This window comes from Humulus lupulus, chromosome 1 (genome assembly GCF_963169125.1).
Source record: "Humulus lupulus chromosome 1, drHumLupu1.1, whole genome shotgun sequence".
NCBI lineage: Eukaryota > Viridiplantae > Streptophyta > Magnoliopsida > Rosales > Cannabaceae > Humulus > Humulus lupulus.
Window position 1 is genome coordinate 232,253,653 of NC_084793.1, and position 27,949 is coordinate 232,281,601.

Consider the following 27,949-nt stretch of genomic DNA (forward strand, 5'->3'; position numbering starts at 1 on the left):
CATCATACCAAATTTATCAATTCATATCAATAATCGACCCACATATGATAACTAGGGTTAACACCCTTAGGCCACACCCTCTATTTATCCCACTGACTCCGGCCCTCTTAAACCGAGCTCAGTGAATATTTAGCTATCCTCGGCTACCAGTGGCCGAGCCGCGCCCTGTGCGCAAGTATAATTTACAGCACCCTTAGGTCGTTTATCACATGTCCCATGGCGTAATATCATCTATAACATTATACAAATATCGGGAGCACTTAGTTCCATCACAAACACATAACCGGGTGCAGTTTTCTTACCTTTAGATTTGCTAGCTTTGATCAATTGATCCTCAAGCACGATCCCTCTCGAGCCCTAGCGCACACCTAGTCGCAAACATAGATCAGAATCATCACCAAACCTCAAGTCCAAAACCTAACCTCGGGACCAATCCCGAGCCCTCGGGAAGCTCTAATTCCACCAAACGGGGCGGTGGAATCAAAAGCCGAACCCCCGGGCAAAAACCCTTGAAAATAACCCAAAAACCATTTTTTTGGAAACAGGGTAGCGCTACAACGCTCTTTGGAGGGTGCTACTTTGCTACAAGAAGAACCAAAAACACCCTCATAATACATGTTAAGATATCCTCTACACTTCCTTGGCTTCCTCCTCCTCAAACCCTTAGCATTAATTCCCTAGAATTCCCATCAAATTCAACTTAGAAATCTAATTCAACAGCAAAACCAGAAACAGAAGAAAACCTTGAAATCTTACCTCAAATGGATGAGTAACCTATGCTAATCCTCAAGCTTAACTCAGGAACCCAACTGCTGAGCTTGACCTAACTCCCCTCTGAACCTCAACTCCAAAAGACCCCAAGAAATGGTGAAGAAATCCCTAAACCGTATGAGAGAAAAATAGACTTCCAATCCCTTTCCTTTCCTTTTCTTTCCTTCAGACTCTAGACTTTTCCCACTAAGGCATAAAGCAATAGTTATACTTATCCCAGCTTTTAACTCAAATGACCAAGATACCCTCCCTTTTATCCCTATGCCTTTAAATCAACCTAGGGGCATTTTGGTCATTTCACCCAACTCCCGTTAATTCCTCAAGTGTCTCTAATATTTACCACTTACTTCCCGACACCTAACTAATCACCAATTATATTCCTTAATGTCAAAATTGACCCCAATGTATTCTCTAAATTCCCAGAAATACCCCCAAGCTCGCCCCGAGCCGGGTATAAATCCCCATCGTGACTTTTCCGCTAAATCGCTCACTAGGATTGTCTCGAGTCACAGATTATAGATATATCCACATAATAATGTGGTCTCAACAATTTATCACAAATATATACAGTTATGCCCTCAACGGGCCAGAATTACAATTATGCCCTTCTAACCTTATCAAGGCCTACATGCATACTAATACACATAGTCATGCATCACAGTTATTCAAATAATCATATATCATGCGTTTAATCAATAAATCACATATAATCCAATTATGTCCTCCCGACGCACTAATCAAGGCCCTTAAGCCTTATTAGTAAATTTGGGTCGTTACACATCAAGTCTTCGAGATCAGCAATCGGCATTGTGACTGTCAAGATTTATAGAACTGTTACGAAATTTTCACCCAACTTCAGGCCATGCTCGGGATAGGTGGGTACCATCGGGGCTGTCACACCCGAGCTTACAATTCCCAAGTTTGGACTGTCTTATCTGAAGACAATCGATAAAAGATATATCCTAGTGTTGTGTCATTTTGAACTCAGAAAATATCCCGAGTTTACACATCTTCGAGGTCATCGTTTTACTTCAGGGATTTTATGACTGGGCCATATGATGTTTTCATGCATTTCGAGCTCACACCTGGCGAACCCAGTTTTCGAGGTCCTAACCTCTTGTCTCAAAATCTGGGTGTAACATTTTGCCCCCTCAAAAGTATCAGTTTGAATCCTATGAGAAGGAAACTTTTGAACTGCTCCTCTTGGAAACTGTACCATCAAATACACTCGAGTGTGGACACGCATCAGCTGGGCATTGACCAATCAAAGTACTTTAGTGCCTTGGAACCCTGCCCACGTTCGTTCGCCTGCCAACTTTATGGTACTATCATCTCATTGACCCCTGACCGTCAGATCGGATACGAAATCTGGCCAATGGCCCAGATTAATTCGGCTTTTAACATTCCCAGGGCTCTATAAATACATTTCCATCATCTTCCCCATTTTACTTTTACCTTCAAGCTTTCAGAGAGAGAAAAACCATAAATTTCTTCGCCTAGCTCTTGCAGGTTCTCCAAGTTGAGAAGACAAAGCAACGTTGGCCTCTTCGACTCTGTGAGATCATCTTTGCAACCGCTCATTCAATCATCGATCTCTTTGTTTTCGCTGACTACATAGTGTAAGTTTAAGTTCTTAGTTTCGTATGTCCGTGTACATGCACTGTTTTCATGCACGTTTATATTGTTGCACTGTTGGTTCACTTACTAGTTTTGCACACTAGAGTATTTAGCCGATAAGTATTATTCTTAAGTTCTAATATCATGGGTTCCAAACCCAAATTCAGTGTAATAGATCCAAATACGGTTCTTTTACTGAGTTTTTTGAATTTTGGATGACATATCGTGTGCACCAAGATACTAGGTACAAGATTAGGGTTTTTAAATTGCATGTTTCCCAAAAATATCACTTTTTTAGAAACCGCCAACTTTTTTCCCTGAAATATCAGGATCTTCAAAAATAAATCCACCTCCCTTTCTTGTCGTGGAATACACGCTCTGAAACTGACCTCGTCCTTTGGATCGAGTTTGCCCCGTAGTCTCAATCATTCGAGCTTAAGTGATCCTAATTTTCATTCTTGATTTCTTGTCTGCCTGGCCCTCACCATTTTGCTCTTTTCCTAGATGCCACATAACTTGGAGAAGCGGTGGGGGTCAAGGCTCGCAATTCCTTACTCACCAAAAACTCTGAGCCCAGAGTCACCTTTCACCCGGAATCAGCGCTTGATTCAGGAGCACCAACTAAGGCGTGAGCAAAAAGATACCCGAGATCACTTTCGACGTCAAATCGACGAGGTCGAGGCGAGGAAAAGGAAGAGACTTAGGGTCACCATCTACCCAAATCCAGACCCCGAGCCCAGACCAATCCCCATCGATCCCACTCTTAGAGTAACAACGCCTTCAAGCCGGGGGACCTTCAATTTTATCTGATGGGAGAACCATCAAATCCCCCTTCTACCTCGCATTCCCACCTCGAAGAGAGAATTCTTCGAGGCCGAGCACTACTGGAGCTCGGTTTCTTCACTGGGGCAGATCTCTAAGATTTTGTCACTCCACGAGATCAGATTGTCAGGCTTGCTGAAGTGTCAAGCCCTGACCTCCTACGAGCGAAGCTGTCGTGCTCCGGGAGATGGGAACCCCGACAACTAGTTGAAGTACGCGGCCTGGAGCCAGGAGCACATGAAGGCAGGTGCTTTACTGCCCTTAAAGTCATTTTTCAAGGACTTTTTAGACTTTGTTGGGCTCACTCCTTTCTAGCTCAACACTAATTCATACAGGGTTTTGTCGGCCCTGAGGTCGCTCTTCCACGAGCTAAAGTGGGAAGGACCTTCACCAAAGGAGATTCTGTATCTCTTTTGTTTGAAAAACAATCCTTCCCGAGCTCGGGGAGGAGATGGCTTATACTACCTTTCGAGCTATCCCAAGGAGAAGAAAATATTTGAGGATTTACCTAACCATCCCCCCGATTTCAAGAAGGCTTTCTTTTGGACAGATGGCCTAGCTCCTTCCAGATACTATTCGTTCAGACGAATTCGTAAGTATAACAAATCTCTTCTTTTTGGGCTCGAATTTTTTTCTTAGGCTCGAATCACTCATGACGTGTTTATTTTTTCAACCAATATCATCGGCCTTCTCCCTCCGATAAGATGAAAGAGCACAAGGAGACCTTGCTCCAATTGCCTTACGGTAGACGCTCACTTTCCTATCTTCTTCATGAAGATATGCTTCGAGCTTACGGGCTTTTGGAAAAGGATCAGTCTACAAATGACTGGTAAAACAAGAAATATACCAAGTGGGAGTTTTGCCTCTCCCAACTAGTAGCCTCCCTTTGAGGCACAGTTCTAAGCCACAACCCCCAGCTCGACATCCCAGGAGTCCGCAATTAGGGAACGAGGCCAATGACAGGGCCTCGAGCTCGAACGACAGAGGTACAGTCATCCTTAGCTTGGACTTATGGTCTCCCTCACTACTTAAGCATAGGCCAGACAGATTAGTCTTGTGCGAAGATGATAGGGACCATTTTTATGTATGGTCCTGGGTAGATGAGAGAGTACAGAGGTTCGATAGTTGGCTAGGGAAATATGACACTATGTATAGTCTGAACGATGTATGGAACGGAATAGATGTTCAATATGGGACAAATGATTATAGAGACCTTTCGAGGTTGATTTCCACGTATAGGGAAGGTACTCCCCCCGCCTCCTCTGAAGATGGGGGAATTACGTGGTCGCCGAGCACGAGCTTGGGGGAGAGTTCCAGTTAGGTTTCTCTTTACTTGTCCTTTATTCCTTTCCTGTCTATATCATGCTAACTTTTTGTCTTGGAATTCCTTATAATGTGGAGTGATTGTGCAGGTGCCATGGACTCTGATCTTGACACTGTGTTCGCTAGTGGCGAGGGGGCTCAAAGGAGTAAGTGCCCGAGAGGCTCGCGAAAGTCAGACCGACCTGCCAAGGTCCTTAAGAGGACAGAGAAGACTCCTCCTCCACCAGCTCCACCTGTTACGAGCCCAGCTGTGGATCCAACTCCTCAAGTCAAAACATCCACTAGGGTCGTTCCTCCCTTGCCTCCTCCGATCAAGGTTCACTCATCGCTCGGTCCATGTAACGACCCAAATTCGCTAATAAGGCTTAAGGGCCTTGATTAGCGTGCCAGGAGGGCACGATGGGAATTATGTGTGATTTTATGAGTTAAATGCATGGTTATGATTTAAAGCATGTTATTTGACTATTTATTTATCTTAGACGCATGTATATGTGTATTAGTATGCATGTAGGCCCTGATTGTGTTTGAAGGGCATAATTGTAATTTTAGCCCGCCGAGGGCATATTTGTGATAATTGTATTCCGTGATTTGTACCACGTGAGTGTGGTGTTATTTTGTGATGCACGTGCCGAGACGGTCCTAGAGAGCAATTTAACTTAAGAGTCACAACGGGATTTCTATACCCGGCTCGGGAGGAGCCTAGGGGTACCTCGGGAATTTTATGGTTAAGTTGAGATTTAGCGGGTAATGGTTATTGGAGATTTAGTAACCTGGGTAACCATTAGTTACTGCTGAGAGTAACAAGTTCTAGGTAGAAAATGGTAGAAATGAAATAGAAGTAAAAGGACTTAAGTGCCCTTGAGGTTTAGTTGGGAAAGGATAGGCAAGGAGGGGTAAAATGGTCATTTGGCTGGGAAATTGATTTATGGCAGCTGGGTTATAGGGGGTACACGGTTTGGGGCTTGGCATTGATTGGTTTTGATAAAAACCAAAGAGAAGAAAAACCAAAGGGAAGAAAAGTTAGGGCAATGAGAAGAAGAAGAAGAAGAAGAGAAGTGAAGGAGCTGAAATTTTGAGACTTAGGAGATGAATCAAGGGAGCTTGGGGAAGGGATTATCTACTTGAGGTAAGGAGTTTATTCACATTTAAGACTTGATTATGTTATGGGTTAAGAGATTTGAGCATGGTTTAAGTTTGAACTTTGAGTTTTTAATTTTCTGAAATTTAAATCAAGGATGTGGATTTTGGGGATTTGATTGTGTGTTTGATTGCTTTGATGATGTTTATGGGTTGTTAGATGGGTCATATGAAGTTTGGATTTGATTTTGGGGTTTGGGTATTGGTTTGGTATGAATTGGGAAGGTTTTAGCTCGGAGAAAACGCAGGAGAAAACCCAGAGTTCTGGGTCTGCGAAGGCGTGCCGCGACACAGCTTTTTCGTGCCGCGGCGAGGAGCCCCTGTCTGATGGGTGCCGCGGCACAAGGCCATTTTCAGGGCACCAAAAGTTGCATTTTTGAGCTTTTGCTCCGGGGGTTCGAGGGATGTTTCCGGTGAATTGTTTTAGGGATTTGGGAGTCCCGAGAGTTCGGGATTGGTCCCGGGAAGTGGTTTTGGATTGATTAGTATTGAGGGATGTTTCTTGTGTGTTGTGACTAGGTTGTTGGTGAGGCTCGTGCTTGAGGACCGTGCTCGCGGCTTTAGTGCATCAGGAAGCTCGGAATACAGGTAAGAAAACTATAACACCCGTAGGATAGGGCGTGGGCCCGTAGTGTGATGGTCGGGCATGGCCCTTTATTGCATGTTGCATGATGAGATGATTGTAGGGCGTGGCCCCGGATTGTATTATGTGTAAATGTTTAACCTGAAATGAACCGTGATGTGTGTGAATGTTTATTTCGAATGTACTATTTATGTGATTATGATGAAATGTACGGCGTAAGCCGGGGCAGCCGTGGGCCGAGTACGGCGTAAGCCGGGGCGGCCGTGGGCCGAGTACGGCGTAAGCCGGGGCGGCCGTGGGCCGAGTACGGCGTAGGCCGGGGCGGCCGTGGGCCGAAAGTAACACCTAGCACATGGGATGCTATATATATTCAGGGTGGGACCCAAGGGATACATGAGTTATCCTCGCGGTGAGAACCGATACCCCAGGCTTCGGTAAGGCTCTGGGGCGGCTTGGCCGTGTTTGCTTAGTCTAATGATTGACTTGTTTATTGTGGATTATCTGTTATGATAAACTGTATACATTGCATATGTTATGTTCTGCATGAGTTTTCTTGCTGGGCTTCGGCTCACGGGTGCTCTGTGTTGCAGGTAAGGGCAATGACTGAGTCAACCAACCATGAGTACGGAGAGCGTGAAGCGACGCGTACATGTTTGGCCTGCCCGACTGCTTTGGATGGGGGTTTATTTGAAAATGGCTGTAATAATCTATGATTTTTATGATTTATCAACTGTGAACTCATTTTTTAGATGTAAATAGTTTTCAAACCTTATTTTGGGATCCCAATGTTTAATATTATGAGTTTTATTGAAACAACGCATTTTTCTAATATTACAGCCTTAACTTTTAATTAGTCACACTTTCGTTTCAAAACCTCGGTTAGCGAGATCTTTGCACACTGATTTGTCTTAAAACTCACTAAGTAACGGCTCTAAGGAAGTAGGGCGTTACAACTTGGTATCAGAGCGAGCCAAGGTTTATTGGTTCTGGAGATCGACCGAACATGTACGCTCGCTGTCAGTGACAAGCTCGACTCAGGGTTGGTTGGTGTGATTGATTGATATGCTGAACATATGTTTGAATGCCCTGTTTGCCTGCTTATTTATATGGAGCATGAGGAATGGGATGACATATGCATGAGATACTGATAGGGCCTGGCCCTTGACTGTTGCATGTTGAGATCAATGTGTGCTGAATAACATTATTATGCATGTGGATGAAAATCAGCATAATGGTTCGCATATTGAGCGTATGTGGTTAGTTTTCTGAATTAAATTCATATGTATATCATGGTGGACTTGACCTAGTATATGCTTGGGTGTGCATTATACCTGTGGATATTTGGACCTAGTGGTGGTTTGGTTCAGAGTAGGAACCCCAGAGTTCAGGTGTTGGGTCAGTTTTGACAGGTGGAATTGTGTTGTTGGTTCCTAGAAGGGTTTGGGGACCTGATATTGTGTTGAAAAGGGGGTTTTAGATATAAGTTGGAGTTGAAATCTCCAGTTACCCCTGAGTGTAGCAGCAGAGGGTCACTAGTGTGTGGGTAGCTGTGGAGTTGTTAGTTGAGACGGGATAGAAGAGCAGCAGATTTCTCTGGGGAAATAGATTTCGATGTTTTAACAGTAAGGTGGCCAGTGTTGGTCTACTGTGAGGTATGGACAGATAAGGGTATTACATGAAAGGCTTAAAGGGTGTTAACCTCGGGTTTTGAGGAGAGTTCGAGTTGACAAGGAATTTATCAATAGATGAGCAGAGTTAATTCCACCCTTGGTTAAGAGGATGCGAGATCCTGATTAGAGGGTTGTGTTAAACATTGAGGCAGGGAGATGCCTGGATTTGGTACTCGGGCGGAGGTACTGGCTTAATGGGTTGGAAAGAACCTAGTTGATGAATGGTTAGAAGAGATTTTAAAGACATGATTAGAACCGTGGAGACGGGCAAATGTGTGAGTCTGGTTTGGACTGTTAGGGGTAACAACAGCGTAGATCAATGGGTTTGGTGATTTGGATAGTTCATTTCGGAAATTTATACAGATGGATGTATCTGGGATTGGTGGCGACCCATTTAAGGGCATGAGATCTGAAATAGCCTAAGGCATTTGGGCTGCTTTGAGGAAAGAGTTTTTGTCTGCATGTGGATGGCGGAGAGGGCCATATTGTTTGAGGAACTGATGGTTGATGTATAGAGCATGAGTGCTAGAGCCGCAAGGGCGGTGCTTCCTTTGATGGAATTAGTGAAGATAGATTCGTGATAATCAAGTTGAAAGAACCCCGGATAATGTTGTGGCTTTTGGATTGCCAAGAAAAAGGGGAAAAGTCTGACTGATAAGACGGTACTTTTGTTGATAGAACGCAGCGAGGTTGGATTCTCGATTGTTGAGATAGAAGGACCCCAGACAGTGCTTGGGCACCTAATTTGAGATTTGAAAGAAGCCTGATTGAAAAGGTAGATATCGAGATGGCGACAGGAACCAGGAGGTTAATTGGTATGCATATGAGGAAGAGGATGCCACCTGAGAGGAGGTCAGGTGAGGGCATGACTTCTACGTAGAATGACTCGAGATGTTGGGATGGATTTCCCATGGTGAGGGAACGGAGAACCAGAGTGCAGCAATACATTCAAAGTTCGAGGCCGAGTCCTCAAGGGTGAGTATGTATCTGACGAGCTTATGCTTTGGTCATGTAGCGAACTGGAAGGATTCGGTGTTTCGAATGCTCCGAGAGGGTGATGGACATAGAGAGGGTGCCTCTATGGTGCCATTCGAGAGGCTGAGGACAGTGATACTTATTGAGAAGGAATTAGAAACTCTGGCAGATGGATTGTTGAGGATGTCATCCGGAGTACGTAAAGGAGACGGAGCTGATCAGTGGGAAAATTATGTGGGTATGCAAAGGAAGATTTAGGGAATACTTCAAGGTCAGACTACGGATAGGATTGGTATAGGGAATGTTGTAAAAGACGGTTTTGGACGACAGAAAGTCTATCGAAGCAATTGAAGGAATCTGAGCCTGGTGTAGCCAGTGTGTTATACTGCGGGGATTGTTGGCATCGTCGGGTTTGAACGAAAAGTACAATGTTGGGTACCAGTGGGGACGATGTCTCCAAGAGTTGATCTACGACCTGGTTATTGCCAGTTGGAAACCAAGGATAGACACATTTCGGAAAATTTTCTATTCTGCACCGGGTTGGGAGTGAGGAGTTGGTAACAAAGATTCTAGAATGGTTCAAGCTACAGCAGCACAGGTAAGTTCTTTAGGCTGAGAATGCGTGAACGGTATGGGTAAGTCCCTTCAAGCTCACGAGCAGTACATGTGGATTACTCCCAGACGGAAATGGTGAGCAATGATTATGCGAAAGACGTTTGTACCCAGAAGGCAGAGTCTCAGGTAAGGTTCTACGGATTATTGGTTGAGCGTCGTCAGGAGTACTAAGATTAGAGCTACAAGGAGGAAGGACAGGTAAGAGAAGAATTGATCTGAAGCCGCAAAGAAGCTAATGAAGAACGTTCGAAGAATTGAAGGCATAACAAGACTGGTAAGCGCGTCATCTACTGCACGAGCATCTCCGGGAGACAACTACATCAGAGACGAGGGGAACAGTAAACTCGAGGTTAAACGGACTGAGTGGTATCAAATCAGAAAGAAATTCAGAAGACAAGGTGTGATTGTTTAGTATCTGCTAATGCGGGAGTATGCGTGTGATTTGGTTAAGTAAAGAGCGATTTCATAAAGGACCTGATCCATGGTAGGGTTATGGAAATGTGGGAGTGCATCACGGATTGTGCACCCCCAGGAGCAGTTGGCGCGAGGGTGGATCGAACCTTGCGGGAGGCGACAGAATGGATCATGGTTGATACACTTGGAACGTTAAGTCGACTGTTGTGTATGGCATAAGGTACTTGAGTTTTGGGTATTAGTAAGAAGGTTAACGTTGAGGCCCAGTTGTGGTGAAAAGTAACAGACTGATGATCAGTGTTTGAGTCTCGATTGGACGAGGGGAAATTTAATTGGAGGCGGAACTCCTAGCGGTAAGGCGCGTGTCAGTCGGGGAATAGCGCCATAGATGGTATTGGGGTGGTCAAAGCAACGACTGAGATTGGCATGATGTTAATAGGTAAGGGTTAGCTGGTGAGCGTCACTGAGCTATGGAACCCGAAGTGTCGACTTTGGTTGAATCAGAGAAGGACCCTGCTAAGGTGGTACAAGTTGGAATACCAGAAATGGACGAAGGATCCAATTAGATTCGGGTTGTGAATGAGAATTCTGAATGGACATCATTCCACCTCCTAGGGTACGTCGTACTGGGAGGGTCGAGCGGGTGCCGGAATATAGCGTTTTCCTTTGGACCCTGAGGGGTTAGGTGATGTGGTAGTGTATCATGGGAATAGACCACTTTAGACCTTGAGTAAATTGTTTGGACATGAAAAGTTTTAACTCAGTTGAGGGAGTTAATGTTGTTGGGTCAAGTGAACTGGGTTCGAGATAGAACGTCGATGATACGGAATTGAGAGCCTATAGTATTTTAAATTGTTGGAATGGATTTAGAGGACAAAAAGAATAGAGTGGGAACCTGGAACTATCAGTTGATTGCAAGTAAAATGCCAGTCTGAAAGTTTATCAGATATCTTAAGGGATTGAGCGCTGAGTAGGCGAATACTTGAGGTATTAAGGGAAGTGTAATCCCTGAGGAATTAGCCGTGGTGGCAGTTGCTGGTGTCTTGTTAATGTAACGCGACCTAGGACATGGTAAAAGGTGAAGGATAGTGGATACTACTATTTGGCAATGGCTCAGAGAGGAAGCCAGAGAGGCTGTTGGAATTCTTAAGGCAGGAGTGTCTGCCTATCTGAAAGAATAAAGAGCTTGTGAATTGTTAAATTATGAGGAAATAAAGCTCCGGGAGGAAAGAATTGTATCTCTGCGTAATAACAGACGAGGATCTGTAAGGTGTCCAGAGAAAGAAGGGAGAGTTCGGACTCTTGATTCAGCATAAAATTTCGAAGTGGTACTAAGTGTTAGGCCAGCGGAGCCTACAAGCTGATCCCACCTTGTAGAGGTGATGACGTTTGAGTATCTATGGAATCAGGAATAAGACAATGAATTGGTCATTGTAATCTAGGCAGACCCTGAGGCTTCAGCAGGGTTGCGGTGTAAGCGAGAGGCTATCGAGTGTATGGCCGTTAGACAAGATCTTGTGGGGCAAGATTGTTGCGCCTGGAAGAGAGTTGTTGGAAACTAAAGTAAAGGCGGTGGACCTTGGGATTCAGGGTCAGAGTTGCGGGTTTGCTGACTGATGTGTTTGGATAAATTTCGAGGACGAAATTTTTATGAGGAGGGGATAGTTGTAACGACCCAAATTCGCTAATAAGGCTTAAGGGCCTTGATTAGCGTGCCAGGAGGGCACGATGGGAATTATGTGTGATTTTATGAGTTAAATGCATGGTTATGATTTAAAGCATGTTATTTGACTATTTATTTATCTTAGACGCATGTATATGTGTATTAGTATGCATGTAGGCCCTGATTGTGTTTGAAGGGCATAATTGTAATTTTAGCCCGCCGAGGGCATATTTGTGATAATTGTATTCCGTGATTTGTACCACGTGAGTGTGGTGTTATTTTGTGATGCACGTGCCGAGACGGTCCTAGAGAGCAATTTAACTTAAGAGTCACAACGGGATTTCTATACCCGGCTCGGGAGGAGCCTAGGGGTACCTCGGGAATTTTATGGTTAAGTTGAGATTTAGCGGGTAATGGTTATTGGAGATTTAGTAACCTGGGTAACCATTAGTTACTGCTGAGAGTAACAAGTTCTAGGTAGAAAATGGTAGAAATGAAATAGAAGTAAAAGGACTTAAGTGCCCTTGAGGTTTAGTTGGGAAAGGATAGGCAAGGAGGGGTAAAATGGTCATTTGGCTGGGAAATTGATTTATGGCAGCTGGGTTATAGGGGGTACACGGTTTGGGGCTTGGCATTGATTGGTTTTGATAAAAACCAAAGAGAAGAAAAACCAAAGGGAAGAAAAGTTAGGGCAATGAGAAGAAGAAGAAGAAGAAGAGAAGTGAAGGAGCTGAAATTTTGAGACTTAGGAGATGAATCAAGGGAGCTTGGGGAAGGGATTATCTACTTGAGGTAAGGAGTTTATTCACATTTAAGACTTGATTATGTTATGGGTTAAGAGATTTGAGCATGGTTTAAGTTTGAACTTTGAGTTTTTAATTTTCTGAAATTTAAATCAAGGATGTGGATTTTGGGGATTTGATTGTGTGTTTGATTGCTTTGATGATGTTTATGGGTTGTTAGATGGGTCATATGAAGTTTGGATTTGATTTTGGGGTTTGGGTATTGGTTTGGTATGAATTGGGAAGGTTTTAGCTCGGAGAAAACGCAGGAGAAAACCCAGAGTTCTGGGTCTGCGAAGGCGTGCCGCGACACAGCTTTTTCGTGCCGCGGCGAGGAGCCCCTGTCTGATGGGTGCCGCGGCACAAGGCCATTTTCAGGGCACCAAAAGTTGCATTTTTGAGCTTTTGCTCCGGGGGTTCGAGGGATGTTTCCGGTGAATTGTTTTAGGGATTTGGGAGTCCCGAGAGTGCGGGATTGGTCCCGGGAAGTGGTTTTGGGTTGATTAGTATTGAGGGATGTTTCTTGTGTGTTGTGACTAGGTTGTTGGTGAGGCTCGTGCTTGAGGATCGTGCTCGCGGCTTTAGTGCATCAGGAAGCTCGGAATACAGGTAAGAAAACTATAACACCCGTAGGATAGGGCGTGGGCCCGTAGTGTGATGGTCGGGCATGGCCCTTTATTGCATGTTGCATGATGAGATGATTGTAGGGCGTGGCCCCGGATTGTATTATGTGTAAATGTTTAACCTGAAATGAACCGTGATGTGTGTGAATGTTTATTTTGAATGTACTATATATGTGATTATGATGAAATGTACGGCGTAAGCCGGGGCGGCCGTGGGCCGAGTACGGCGTAAGCCGGGGCGGCCGTGGGCCGAGTACGGCGTAAGCCGGGGCGGCCGTGGGCCGAGTACGGCGTAAGCCGGGGCGGCCGTGGGCCGAGTACGGCGTAAGCCGGGGCGGCCGTGGGCCGAGTACGGCGTAAGCCGGGGCGGCCGTGGGCCGAGTACGGCGTAGGCCGGGGCGGCCGTGGGCCGAAAGTAACACCTAGCACATGGGATGCTATATATATTCAGGGTGGGACCCAAGGGATACATGAGTTATCCTCGCGGTGAGAACCGATACCCCAGGCTTCGGTAAGGCTCTGGGGCGGCTTGGCCGTGTTTGCTTAGTCTAATGATTGACTTGTTTATTGTGGATTATCTGTTATGATAAACTGTATACATTGCATATGTTATGTTCTGCATGAGTTTTCTTGCTGGGCTTCGGCTCACGGGTGCTCTGTGTTGCAGGTAAGGGCAATGACTGAGTCAACCAACCATGAGTACGGAGAGCGTGAAGCGACGCGTACATGTTTGGCCTGCCCGACTGCTTTGGTTGGGGGTTTATTTGAAAATGGTTGTAATAATCTATGATTTTTATGATTTATCAACTGTGAACTCATTTTTAAGATGTAAATAGTTTTCAAACCTTATTTTGGGATCCCAATGTTTAATATTATGAGTTTTATTGAAACAACGCATTTTTCTAATATTACAGCCTTAACTTTTAATTAGTCACACTTTCGTTTCAAAACCTCGGTTAGCGAGATCTTTGCACACTGATTTGTCTTAAAACTCACTAAGTAACGGCTCTAAGGAAGTAGGGCGTTACAGTCCACCTCCGGAAAAGCCCTCAGCCTCCAAAACATGCCTGTTGTCTATTTCTACTCACCTCGATGAGTATGTATTCGACAATGCTGTCGGGCCCCACGGGGCTACACTTGGCTCGGACATTCTGTCCCGGGTGTGTTAGGAACGAGTTTCCTAATACGCAGCGGAAAGGTGGTGGGGTTGGCCTAGTGTACAAAAAAAAATTTGTAACATATTTAAACTACCTTTAAATATGCAAATCCATTAATATACATACATTAATCATAAGCAAGATAATAATAGAAATCATTCCTCTTGAAGCCTATCAAGTGTCATTGCAATCTTTTCGTATTTAGAACGATCTTCCTATCCAAGCTGCTCCTTAGCACTCACACCAAGATCTTCCAAAGCGTTCTCTACACCTCAAGAAGTGTGTGGGCACTTAGAGAATGAAGGATAGTTTATTTGTGATTCTACTTGATGTACTCAACACATGAGATCAAGAGAATAGGCTTGAGAATTGGTTCTTTATTTTTCAGGGAGAGAAAACTATCATTCTATTTTTCACAGAGCGAATAGACTGAGTTGTCTCTTTTTTTTTTTTTTTGAATATTTTCTGATTAGTCATACTTAAAAGAAAATATTCAAATTTAAAAAATAAATCTATAACCAACTTACAATTTACTTTTTAATTAATTAATTATTCTATTAATGAAAAAATACAAAACCAATTTTTGAATTATCCATTAATTAATTAAGTAAAAATAAAAAACCTATCCCTGAAAATAGCCCTAAACGCACTGTGTGTGCACGTGTAGCATCCCTATTTTTAGGGATGTTGGTTCTTTCAATTTTTATTTAATTATTTATTCAAACTACTTTGTCAGTTTAGATCTAACAACCTGATAACTAATTCAAATTTAAATTAATTATATTTTTAACTAATTATCAAATATAATTAATTATTTGAATAAATATTAATCTTTTAAATTCAAATCCAATTTGAACTTATTAGGTTATTATCTCCCACTCAAATAAAGATATTTAATTAATTCTACCAATTAATTAAATCCAATATTTTCGAAAATAAATATTTAATTTATAATAATTTCAAAAATTATAATTAATTAAATTTCGAAATTAATTTAATTATTAATATAATTTCAAAAATTATACAATAATTAAATATTAATTAATTTTATTAACTACAAATAATTTGTAATTAATTAATTAATCACTATTATCATATAATTGCATATTTGGCCTGAAGAACAAATTTCTTCTTAAATATGTTTTTAAACTATTTTTCCCTTCATATCAACTCGTACCTTGAATAGTGTTGATAGAGCCGCTATGGGGACCTATGGACCTATAATTCCAAGCTCCAATAAATTTGAGATTATTAATTAAACTCTTTAATTAAATAATCTTAATTTATTAATCTCATGATTATTCCACTATAAATATGAGACTTCACTCTTGTAATTATAGACATTTCATTTACTGAGTACTTTATAACCATAAAGCGTCCATTGATATAATCATTGCATACAACTTGACCCTCTAATAATGGTTCATAATTAATCGGGAATAAAATTACCATTTTACCCTTTTAATTATCTATTGTTTCCTTAAGTACCATTGACTTTACTAGTGATGGTTAATTCATAACTAAATTATGTATTTGAGCTCAATAACCTTTCAGTCCCAAAAGTCAACCCTTAAGAGAACCATCATTAAATCTCTTGTGAGAAGGCATAGATTCCATATTTGTATACTATGTCCCCAGCCATCTACATTAATGAGTTCCCAAAACAAAAGTTTCTAGCCTGATCATTCTGACAGGCCCTAACAAGTAAATCAAAGAACTCATATAACATAAACAGGAGTTTATAGTAACTTCAGGATTAAGATCTATTTGTATATGATTATCAGTTGATATATTTAATTAATACTTCGAAACGGTATTTAACTAAGTATTAATAAACATATTTGGTCTAGTTCTATATATTCTCTAATATATAAAGCACCTCCACTAAAGTATCCTACCACACTAGTGATCCGGATCTAGATCACATGTATTCATAATACTAGTGGACCGTACTTGCAATAATTAATCTAAAGATTCCATAACTTTATTTTACTATGAACTATTCAAGTTCATTTATCTCAAACACAATCCTCCCATACCAATACGTGTTTGAGATCACATATATGAACTTAGGAATTTTCCTGATATTTACTTAATATTATCACAGAATAATATAGTCCATAAAATATATGCATAACAAATTGAATTCATTTAATTATTTCATAAAACAATGTCTACTACATATGCTTTCAGGGCACAATTTCCAACAATCTCCCACTTTCCCTAAAGCAAATGAGGCATCTCTCTCATTCCCATGTTTCTTACATGCTCCTTGAAAGATTTTATGGATAAAGTCTTTGTGAAAGGATCTGCAAGATTATGCTCTGAAGCTATCTTCGTAACTGCAACATCTCCTCGATGAACTATCTCTCTTAGCAAGTAATATTTCCTCTCGATGTGCTTTCCCCTCTTGTGACTCCATGGTTCCTTTGAGTTAGCTACTGCCCCACTGTTGTCACAGTATAGGACTAGTGGCTTATCCACATCTGGTACAACTTCCAGATCGGAATAGAACTTTTTGAGCCACACAGCCTCCTTAGCTGCTTCACAAGCCGCTATATACTCGGGTTCCATGGTGGAGTCTGCAATGTTGTTTTGTTTAATACTTCGCCAGACTAACGCTCCTCCTCCAAGAGTAAACACTGATCCAGAAGTCGATTTCCGACTATCTCTGTCTAATTGAAAATCAAAATCAGTGTAACCAGTGGGTTCAGGTCTCCACCTAAATATACAAGAATATAATCTCTAGCATTTCTAAGATACTTGAGAATATTCTTTACTGCAGTCCAATGACTCAATCTGGGATTGGATTGATAACGGCTGACTATCCCTACTGCATAGCAAATGTCAGGTCTTGTACACAACATGGCGTACATTAGACTGCCTACTGCTGAGGCATAGGGATATTGTCTCATGTCTTCCTTTTCCTGAGGTGTTTTAGGACACTGCTCCTTGGAAAGGAATACTCCAGAACGAGTTGGCATATCACCCTTTTTGAAGTTTTGCATATTAAAGCGTTCTAGAACCTTATCAATATAAGTTGCTTGAGACAATGCCAAAGTTTTGTTCTGTCTATCTCTAAGAATCTTAATGCCCATAACATACTTGGCTTCTCCCAAATCTTTCATTTGGAATTGTTCAGCTAACTAGTTCTTTACTTTTGATAATGATGTTACGTCATTTCCAATCAGTAATATATCATCAACATAAAGAATGAGGAATACTACTACACCATGTTTGATTTGTTTATAGACACAAGGTTCATCAACGTTTTGTTCAAAACCAAACGTTTTAATTGTGTCATCAAATCTATGATTCCAAGATCTAGAAGCTTGTTTGAGTCCATAAATGGACCTAAGAAGCTTGCAAACCTTTTGCTCTTGACCTTTTAACTCGAACTCTTCTGGTTGAGACGTGTAAATGGTTTCGTCAAGGTAGCCATTCAGAAAAGCTGTTTTGACATCCATTTGCCAAATCTCATAATCCATGCACGCAGCTATGGACAAGAGTATACGAATGGATTTTAGCATGGCTATAGGAGAAAAAGTTTCTTCATAGTCAACCCCTTCTTTCTGTGTGTAACCTTTGGCTACAAGTCTTGCTTTGAAAGTCTCTACTTTCCCATCCGCTCCTCTTTTCTTCTTGAATATCCACTTGCAACCAATGGGTTTGATATTCTCAGGTGGATCTTCAAGAACCCAGACAGAATTGGAATACATCGATTCCATTTCTTGGTTCATGGCTTCTTGCCATTTGTCCTTGTCAGAATCATTCATTGCATCTTTAAATGTCAATGGATCGTCTTTGTCTGTGTCAGACACAAGCATTTGAACTTCGTGTTCATAGCGTGTGGGTTGCTTACTAACCCTCCCACTACGACGAGGTTCACTACTATTCTGACTAGAACTAGCAGTTTCCTCTTGTCGTTTTTCATTGGTTGTTGCTGGTGACTTTGCAACTTCATTCGAGACCATCTCCTCCAGGACAACCTTACTATGAGGTTTGTGGTTATTCACATAGTCATGTTCAAGAAAAGTTGCATTTGTCGATACAAATGTTTTATTTTCTTTTGGACTATAGAGTGTTCCACCTCTGGTCTCTTTGGAATAACCGACAAACATGCACATTTCAGAGCGTGATTCCAGCTTCCTGGTCTTTCCTTTAGGCACGTGTGCAGGACAACCCCAAATTCGAAAATGGTGTAAACTAGGTTTACAACCATTCCATAATTCTATGGGTGTATTTTGGATAGACTTAGATGGAACAACATTTAATATGTATAGAGCACATTGAATCGCATAGCCCCAGAATGACAGTGGTAATGATGAGAAACTCATCATTGATCTAACCATATCTAATAACGTTTTGTTTTGTCTTTCTGAAACACCATTTTGTTGTGGCGTTCTAGGTGTTGTGAGTTGGGATTGAATGTCATGCTCACACAGATGGTCCTTGAATTTAAAATCCAAGTACTCTCCTCCTCGATAAGATCGAAGAGCTTTTAGTGACTTACCTAATTGCTTTTCAGCTTCTGCTTGAAATTCTTTGAACTTTCCAAAAGTTTCATATTTTCTTTGCATTAAGTATAGGTAACCATATCTTGAATAATCGTCAATAAAAGTGACGAAGTATTCATAATCTCCTCTAGCTTGTACATTAAGTGGACCACAAACATCCGTATGTACTAGCTGAAGTGGTTCTGTGGCTCTTGAACCTTTAGCAGAGAAAGGTCTCTTGGTCATTTTGCCTTCTAGACAGGATTCACAAGCAGGGAGAGATCCAATAGATAGTTCTCTTAAAGGACCATCCTTTACAAGCCTATTTGTTCTGTCTAGACCAATATGGCCCAATCTCAAGTGCCACAGATATGTTTCACTATCTAAATCAGTCTTTTGTCGTTTAATAGATCTAGGATTAGCTGTTTTAAATAATTCAGAATTATTAACAGATTTATCATTAGCTTGTAGTTTATAAAGCCCATCGATTGATTTTGCAAAACATATCTTAAAACCATATCTTGAAATAACAATCGAAATTTTATTAAAAGAGATTTTAAAATTTTGTTCATGCCACATAGAAAAAGAAATTAAGTTTCTAGAAAATCCAGGAATATAATATACATTTTCTAAAACAAGAAATTTATTATTCTCAAATTCTAAATGGGTTGTTCCAACTGCTGCTGCAGAGACAATCTGACCACTGCCTACCCTCATAGTCACCTCTCCATCAGCAAGCTTCCTCCTTGAACTAAGAATCGGAAGAGAAAAGCAAACATGGTTAGTGGCTCCTGAATCTACTATCTAGGATGAGGAATTGTCTTCCACTAAACAAGCTTCTAGCACAAGTAAATCAAATTTACCTGTCTTTTTCTCTTTGAGGTCAGCGAGATACTTTGGACAATTTCTCTTCCAGTGACCATCTTCTCCACAGCAAGAGCAAGTCCCTTTTGGGGTCTTCTTTTTGTAGGTTTTAGTGTTCTTGTTCTCTTTGATTTTGGATGACTTTTTAGGCTTCTCACATATTAATGCAATGTTCAAGTTTGATTTCCATTTCATGTAGTTTTCACTAGTCAACTTTTCATTGGCAAGTAAAGAAGATACATGATTTGAGCTAGACATAATTGTTGAAAATAAATAAATAAACAAAATGAATTTATGCATATAATAAATATCAGTTATTTTCGGAATAGTAAACCCGATGCATGAATACAAAAATTAAAGAACACATAAAAAATAATTACTAATTCCACGATTAATTAATTTGAACATTAATGGACCAGCCTTATGGTAGGTTAGACTATTTCAAATTAATTTTGAGACAATTTCTCAAATTTATAAGTGAAAACTTAAATCATTATTTCTCTTTTGACTTATAAACAACCGCTTGTTTGGTCAAGAATACACTAGTCTGCTCGAAAGCCTAATGTACCTCGTGAGTGTAACCCAGTATTTTAGATCAATGACTTAACTCAAGAGTGTGCCTTAGGGTCAGTCAAACTTGAAATACATCATTGAATCCTATTCTTGAAAAATAAGTTTGCCTTGAGAATAACACAGTCGGAAGCCTTCCTTAGGAGGACACAAGCAATGGTGCCGCGAGGCCTTCCTCATGCTACCTCGGTGCTAACTAATAATGGAGACCATGGGACTTATTGTCATAACTCCCTCTCCTACTCACTATTTTAGAATATGTGTTTTCTCAAATCATCCTATGCTTTTTAATTGGTTGTAAAATTAAAGTGTTCTATTTTTACCAAATGATATTCTAATAATTACTAATCAAATTAAGCAAAATTAAAATTATAGAACTATTCCCTAATTAGTTCAATTTTATTTTGCTATAATTACTAAGAATATCATTTATAATTTAATAAAACAATTTTATTAAATACTAGAAATTAAACAACTTTTAAAATCTATTTCTGTTCTTGAACTAGTTAAAAACTAGATTTATTATTATATGGACCAGCATATAATCACATAGGACAATCCTAAGGCATGTTTCTACTCATATGAGATGCATGCACAATTTTAAATACTGTGTGGGTTATATGTATGGCATGTCAAAAAATGCATGATAAAGTATTAAAAATTTAATCACATTCAAACATTTAAATAAATAAATAAATGTGGGCCGGGTGTCTTGGGTATTTCTAGAAAAATTACAACACTTGCAAAAATATACACAAAAAATGTAAGAAACTAAATAAGACCTAAAGAGGTCTCTATCTTTAACTTTGGGTCTTCACAAGTAGTATTGATCCATTAAGCCACGTATCAATTTAATTTTGAATTAAAAAACTTTTAATTATCTTAAACAAATTTTAAGAATAATTAACTTGGGCTTCAATGCCCGATAAGTTATTAGGCCCAGTTTTGAATTTGGGCTCATACAATTAATTCAAAATAAAACAATTTTAATTATGGATTAACTTAATTAAGCCCATAATTTAATTGGATAATTTTTGGATGCAAGCACTAGGGTTTAAAACCCTAGGGGCGGCTACATATGGTGGCTCGGCATGGGGCACGGCTGAGACGCACGGTGGTTGCTCGGTGCGACACGCAGGGGCGCGCGGATGGGTGCAGCAGCAGCAGACGCAGGGGTGCGATGGCGAGCGTGGCAGATGCAGGCGCAGGAGTGCACTGGCGCGTGTGGCTGGCGTGGGTGTAGGGCGGCTGGGGCGTGCGGGGCAGGTAGCACGCAGGGGCTGGGCACGCATGCGGCTGGGTGAGGCTCGGGCCTTACAGAATTTTTCAAATAATTTTAATGCAGAAAATTAAAATTACAAAAATTCCTATGCCCCAAAATGGCTTACATTTTTCATCTAGAATTTTAAGAACATTTCCTAAATCCAAAACACCATATAATTAACGACCCTCAAGAATAAACTATAATCATACATACATCCATTCATTCACATATATTACAATAACATAAGAGTGCATATTATGCCCACACAGTAATTAATGTATGCAAAGATTAATGACCGCTCTGGTACCAATTGTTAGGAACGAGTTTCCTAATACGCAGCGGAAAGGTGGTGGGGTTGGCCCAGTGTACAACAAAAAATTTGTAACATATTTAAACTACCTTTAAATATGCGGATCCATTAATATACATACATTAATCATAAGCAAGATAATAATAGAAAGCATACCTCTTGAAGCCTATCAAGTGTCCTTGCTATCTTTTCGTATTTAGAACGATCTTCCTATCCAAGCTGCTCCTTAGCACTCACACCAAGATCTTCTAAAGTGTTCTCTACACCTCAAGAAGTGTGTGGGCACTTAGAGAATGAAGGATAGATTATTTGTGATTCTACTTGATGTACTCAACACATGAGATCAAGAGAATAGGCCTGAGAATTTGTTCTTTATTTTTCAGGGAGAGAAAACTATGGTTCTATTTTTCACAGAGTGAATAGACTGAGTTGTCTCTGTTTTTTTTTTTTTTTTTTTTGAATATTTTCTGATTAGTCATACTTAAAAGAAAATATTCAAATTTAAAAAATAAAGCTGTAACCAACTTACAATTTACTTTTTAATTAATTAATTATTCTATTAATGAAAAAATCCAAAAACTAATTTTTGAATTATCCATTAATTAATTAAATAAAAATGAAAAACCTATCCTTGAAAATAGCCCTACATGCCACACACAGGACTGTGTGTGCACGTGTAGCATCCCTATTTTTAGGGATGTTGGTTCTTTCAATTTTTATTTAATTATTTATTCAAACTACTTTGTCAGATTAGATCTAACAACCTGATAACTAATTCAAATTTGAATTCAAATTTAAATTAATTATCTTTTTAACTAATTATCAAATATAATTAATTATTTGAATAAATATTAATCTTTTAAATTCAAATCCAATTTGAACTTATCAGATTATTATCTCCCACTCAAATAAAGATATTTAATTAATTCTACCAATTAATTAAATCCAATATTTTCGAAAATAAATATTTAATTTATTATAATTTCAAAAATTATAATTAATTAATTATTTAATTAAATTTCGAAATTAATTTAATTATTAATATAATTTCGAAAAATTATACAATAATTAAATATTAATTTTTTTGAAATAATAATTAAATATTAATTAATTTTATTAACTACAACTAATTTGTAATTAATTAATTAATCATTATTATCATATAATTGCATATTTGGCCTGAAGAACAAATTATTAATCCAATTTGCATGACTATAGTAGGCCTAATCAATTAATAACAATTAATAAAACGAAGGTTTAAATTCCTGTCTTTTGGACCTTGTATGGAAGATAGGAGGCCTTTGTAGTGGGAACGACATACTGGACCCAGCCCTCCTCCATACAAGCCCAATTGTTAAGGCCCATTTACCTGAGTTGGACTTAATTGTATAGGTTCATTATATTAGTTAAACCTAAATATTGATTAGCAACAAATTAATTCTAAATTAATTGAATTTGTTTCAATGTGACACTTTAGAATTAATAAGAAATTATAGGACTTTGGTTTTAAAAATTTTAATCTGTTTAATTTTTTTGGGAAAACCATAATCATTAATTTTCTAAAAATAAATAATAAAAATACTATTTTTTTATTTTATAATGAGCTTATTTTAAGAATTTTATTCGATCTCCACCGTTGGTTTAACATAGTCAATAGCTTAATGGGGCCTCGAGGCAATTTGATTCGTCCCCCTACGGAAGGTGTTCATTAGTTATTTTGACAAGGTTAGATTTCGAAAGATAGATAATTATAGGTCAAATTCTACTAGACTCACCCCTGCGGTGACTACTAGGACTAAATGTATGATTATTGAAACTGTGGGTCTAGCTCATAAAATAAGAGATTTTGTTTTCTTATTTTGATCGAATAGTAGGTTGTTAATAGTGGTGTCCATTATTAAATGAGTTTACAACTCTATTTAACTAGTGGTATTTTTTACTCTCGCCAATCGAGACAAGGATATCATAGATTAGTTAAAAACCTAAAGAAATAGAGATATGATTGTTTTTGGTATTTTTTTCTCATATCTTACATATTTTTGGTATATGTTGTGCTATTTCTTGAAATTTGTGTGAATAGAAGTTTAATTGAGCAAATGTGATTGATTTCTATTTTATTGATAATTTGTAGTTTTAAGCTAAGTAGTGTTTGTGTCTACTCCCATCCTTTCTCAATTTTCGATGGAGAAACTCACTAGAAAAAACTTCCTTAATTGGAAGCAGAATATCAACATAAAGTTGATTGGTGACAACTCTGAATTTGTCATGATTGAGGAATCCCAAAAACGAGCACTATGTCCGCACGTTAGTGATGGCACCGTCAATGCTCGTGATGATACCATAAATGCCTGGATAGCACCGTCTCTGCACGTTCGTGATGGCACCGTAAATTCTCGGATGGCACCGTGTCTACACGTTCGTGCTCAACTCAACTATGGTCTGGCGCAGCTCATGAACGAGCTTCAGATTATTGAACCTGTCATGGGTGGACCTAGTAAAGGAAGTGAAAATAAGACTACTGATGTTGCTGCTGATCTAGCTAAGGTTGTAGCTCGTCCAGCTTCGTCTTCGAAAGCATGAAACAAGAGGAAAGGTGAACAAATAAACAGCCCCAAGCCTGCAAAGACGAGTGCACAACCAAGTGCACAGACGCCTAAGGGGAAGAACAAGAAAAACAAGAAAGATAAAGATAAGTGCTTTCACTGCAAAGAGAATGGGCATTGGAAACGAGATTGCCCTAAGTTTCTAGAAGCGAAAAACAAAGGTAATGATTATAGTTCATTTATCTTGGAAACATGTGTTTTAGAGAATGATAATCCATTTGGATTATTGATTCTGGATCTACCAACCATGTTTGTAACTCTTTACAGCTTCTTGAATCGTGGAAGGAAGTGGACGAAGGCGGCTTAAAGCTTAGAGTTGGGAACAGAGCGTTCGTTGCAGTCCAAGCTAGAGTAAGAGCTCGCAGAAGTTCGGAAATAAATACTTAATTTTAAAAGATGTATTTTTTTATTCTGGATTTTAGTAGAAATTTAATTTCAGTTTCCATGTTGCAATTAGAATAATTTGTTATGACTTTCACAAGTTCTAATATATCTATTTCTTTCAATGGATCACAATTGTGTATTGCATGTTTGGAAAATGGGCTTTATATTCTGCGACCTAACAACCCCTTGCTCTGAATAATAATTTATTCAAAGTAGCTAAACCTAGGACCAATAAACGTCAAAAGACCGATAACGATAATATGATGTATTTATGGCACTTAAGATTGGGTCACATTGGCTATGATAGGATTCAAAGACTTACAAAGGACGGACCTTTGAGGGAACTCACCTTAGGTGAATTACCTGTCTGTGAATCTTGTCTAGAAGGCAAACTGACCAAGCGTCCATTCTCTGCAAAGGGTGGTAGGGCCAAAGAACCACTTGGTCTTGTGCATTCAGATGTTTGTGGACCTTTGAATGTACAAGCCAGGGGTGGTTTTGAGTATTTCGTCACTTTCGTTGACGATTACTCTAGATACTCATGTCTTTACCTAAGGCATAGGAAATCAGAAACATTTTCAAAGTTTCATGAATTCCTAGCAATGGCTCAGAACCAATTAGGTAAAACGTTAAAGATCTTGCGATCTGATAGGGGTGGAGAATATTTGGATATGCAGTTCCAAGATCATTTAACTGAACTTGGGATTTTGTCACAACTTACTGCCCCAGGTACTCCGCAACTGTAATGACCCAACTATTTCTAAGCCTTGGACCATTAGATCTACTATACATAGCTACTATTTTGGGAAAGATACATAAGAAATAATATAACTTTATTAAATCTCGAAATATTGTATCAAATACATAATAATAGAAAATATGGCATGGGTACCCATTGTTTACAACATAAAACATAATTTTAAACTAAAGAAAATTGTTTTCAAAACTAAATGCGGAAATACATGATTTAAAAGACTAAAAATAAATAACTTCATCCTCGATCGACACGCAGTCCACACATTCCATCCATCCTCAACACACAAGCCAAGCTACCAAGAATCTTTCCACCTCCGTATCTAGTTTCCTGCATCAAACTAAAAAAATAAAGGAACGAGCCTAATGCCCAACAAGGAAAAACTACTAACACCATAAACATACACATAAAATCATATCATAGCATATGCTATAAACATATCATAACATATACTAAAAACTTATTATAACATATACTATAAATATATTATAACATATTCCATATAAGACTATACTAATAATGGCCAATATGACATGTGATAAACCATCTACGTCCCCTGTCTAATATTTGAGGTAGGTTAGATCACATTTAGTGTATGATAACCTATCTACGTCCCCTGTCTAATATTTGAGGTAGGGTAAATCACATGTAGTGTATGATAACCCATCTACATCCCCTGTCTAATATTTGAGGTAGGGTAAATCATAACATAACATATTAAAACATAAACTTATCATAACATATTATACATAACATAACACAAAAGCATAACATATCATTCAAACATACAAGATCTAGCCTATTTTCCTTACCAAAACCGGGATATGAGAACAAATGCGGGACTTGGAACACTCCTAAACCAATAATAAGAATAGTGAGTATTTCTTAAAAGAAAGAGATGAACGAACTAAAAACCACCGAGAATATTCTTACCGACAAGAAACCTCAAGTTCGAAGAACTTAGATGCCTAACCAAGAATAGAGAAGACTAAGTTAGGACTATAAAACTAATGAAACAATACTGAAAGGAACTAAGAATAGGAATACCTTTGAAATTGCTATGACCGAACTACACCTCAAAACCGAAATACACACTATGAACCTTACTTCCCAAGTGTCTAATAAGCTTAGAATGATAAAGCTTATAACCCCAACCCAAGTGTTTATCACTCTATAGTCTCACTAGCACCTGGAAGGCTCTGATCAATGCTTGAAGAATGCATGAAAATGCTTGGTGCTAGGTCCTATTTATAGAGTTCTAGGAATAAAAATCTTCTTTTTGGCTTTGAATAAAAATAATGAATTTAATTGAAAATATTTGAATAATCTTCATCCAAAGGCTTAGTACTTGGTCAAATTGTTCAGAGAGAGAGGGGTTTAAGGAGTCAAAGCTTGATTTTTAAAACAAAAATAATAAAAACAAATAGAATCCTAACTTCTAACTCCTTAAATCAACTCTAAACTCACCTGCAGTAAATTTAACATATCTAGAGATGTATGATTCCAATTTAGACTCTCGTTATATCCTTAGAAAGATAATTCAATTATCTACAACTTTCTAGAAATACTATTTTTCTAAATTCATAGCATAACTTGGTCAAAAATAGGTCAGAAGTTACAGTACCCTAAAGTTACGAAAAATCTATTTAATTATCCAAATAACAACCTAATCCACAAATAAATAAAATTGTGACAAATGTCATGCTCCTAACAGATTCTGGTGAAGACTAAGTCTTATATTTCCCTTATTTTATCATTAAAACAATAATTCATTAATAATCATGCATATGACAAATGTCATAATCCTATTGGCTATATCTAAACCTTAGGAATAACCATGCTCATGACAAGTGTCATATTCTTATTAGCTATATCTAAACCTTAGGTTATAATAATTGTCATATTAATAACCAGCAATATTAATCAAACCATATGTTATAATTAATATTCTTAAACTATATGTTAAACTTATAAAATTCATAACTATTGCTATGGGTTTCCAACTAAGTCCCGGCTTAAACCAAAATCCACAGTAATGAACATACTATAACTAATACTAGCTATTACTACTACTACTACTACTATCTAACTAGCTAAGTAAATTTCGGGACTCTACAACAACAAAATGGTGTAGCGGAACGCCGAAACAGAACTTTATTAGAAATGGTTAGATGCATGCTTAGTTACTCAACTCTACCAACTTCGTTCTGGGGACATGCAATTGAAACCACGAATGACATTCTCAATGTCATGCCATCTAAATCAATCCCCAAAACACCTTTAGAATGCTGGAATGGTCGAGAACCTAGTTTACGCCATTATAGAACCTAGGGGTGTCCCACTCACGTCCTGAGGAAAAAGGAGGGAAAGCTAGAACTGTGAACTGAAGTTTGCATGCTTGTTGGCTATCCTAAAGGTACTCGGGGTGGACTTTTCTATAGTAATTCAGAAAAGAAAGTGTTTACTTCTACAAATGCTACTTTTCTAGAAAATGACTATGTCCAGAACTTTAAACCTCGCAGCAAAGTAGTTTTAGAGGAGATGGTTAAAGA